We start from the raw sequence: 1,982 nt of genomic DNA on the forward strand, positions 1-1,982 counted from the left end.
CCTCGGAGGCTATCCGCCCTGACGCGGGGGCCGGTGCAGGCAGCCAACAGTCGCCGAGTCGCTCGGGCAGCGGCTGGCGGGTCTGGACCTCTGCGCTGCTGCGTGGCGGAGATTCACTCGTCTAGCGCAGACTGTCCCTCCAAAAATCCTACCGATTCCCGGCCGATCTCTCTTTAGTGGAATTTTGCTAGGAGTTTCTCAGCAGGTCGTATCTAAGCGTATCCATGCGTCTCTCTGACCCCGTTGTTGAGGAGGTACTAAAAGCGCTGCCTCCCCTCTCGCCGCCATGTTCTCCCCAAGCCTGTTTATGTGAATTTACATCATTATTTTATGTTGTGAAAAATTGAGTTATGCTTCTGCACATGTACATAAACTCCTTATTTTGTGAGGGCTTACTTTGGGCTATTTTAATTGTGAGATCAATTAAAAGTAATGATAAAATATTTTACTTTTGAGGTGATTATTCTCAAATTTACAAAAAAAATTATAGTGTAGAACAATGATATTCGCGATTACTTATGCAGTTTGGTATTTTGTAAAAGTATCTTATACAAATATCACCCTAAATTGTTTTATGTTCCTTGGTATGATTTTACATGATAAACACATTTAAGCCAATTTTTTTTTAAGAGTAGTAATACTGGGCACAGTATCTCATGCCTGTATTCCCAGCTACTAGGGGGCCTAAGGCAGGAGGATCACAGTTTAGCAATACCCTGTGTCAAAGTAAAGTAAGATAAAATAAAAAGAACTAGGGCTGTATCTCAGTGGTAGAGTGTTTACCTAGCACACATGGGGCCCTGGGTTTAATCCCTAGTAAGGGAAGAGTGTGAAGTATGTTTGTTGTTGGTATGATGCTATGTTGGTCATTGTTGTGGTTTGTGTAATGGTATCTCCTCCAAAATTCATGTTGAATCTTGATTCCAAGTGCAACAGCTTTGAGAGGTTTGACCTTTGGGAGGTGATGAAATCATGAAAGCCCATGTCAGGAATGGGATAAGCACCCTTATTAAAGGGCTTGAAACTGAAAGGAGTGCCCTTATACCTTTCCATCTCCTGCTGTGAGGACACAGGGCTTTTATCCTCCCAGTGATGCAGGGTTCAATGCATCATCCTGGAAGCAGAGACTCTTCCCACAGTTCTGCATATCTGTTTGTAAGTGCAAGTGCTGTGATGTGTGTAACTTCTGGCTTATTTATTTAAGAAGGAGTATTTCTTCCACTTTTCTTTCTACTCTCTAGCTAGACAAAAACAAGGTGATAAGCCATCTTGAACTAGAAGAATCAGGGTAACTGCCAACAAATGAGAAACAAGATTAAAAAAAAAAAAAGCCCGACTTCTATACACATAGTTGTCATATGAGCCTGGGGTCTCTTACATTCAGGCTGGAGTTTGAAAGAAAAGGCCCCTTCCAGCTCCCTTTCAATAGGGCACTAATCCTATTCATTAGGGCTTCATCCTTATGTCCAAAATTGCCTCCCCAAATGCCCAACCTCCCCAAACCACGATTTTGTGGATTAAGATTTCGACATATAAATTTGAGTATGTCATTGTTCAGCTCATGGCCCAATAGTCCTTTTGCTGTAAGAAAAAGTTCTTTTTCAGAAATGTGGCTAACAATTAGGAATTCTATTACTATGAAGAAAATTGACAACTAGCTTTTTCTGTCAGGGTTTTCCTTAAGGATCAGAAAAATATCCATGTTTATTTTTTCTTGGTACATCTAGAATACAATCACTTATTTCTGAAAACAGGCAGAACTCATCTATTCATTGGTTTTATTTCAAAACCTTGGGTGTTTAATGCTGCTCAGTCCTCCTCTTTATGTTCAGGGTAACTCCATAAATTGACAATGACTCAAATTGAAAAACTAATTATCTACATCTTCTCCAATGCACACCAAATACTTTGTGATAGTAAAGCAAAAGTGACTCCATTTTGTTTGTGTGTGTGTGTGTGTGTGACTCCATTTTGTAAAACAA

Source organism: Marmota marmota, unplaced genomic scaffold (genome assembly GCF_001458135.2).
Source record: "Marmota marmota marmota unplaced genomic scaffold, marMar, whole genome shotgun sequence".
NCBI classification, from domain to species: Eukaryota; Metazoa; Chordata; class Mammalia; order Rodentia; family Sciuridae; genus Marmota; species Marmota marmota.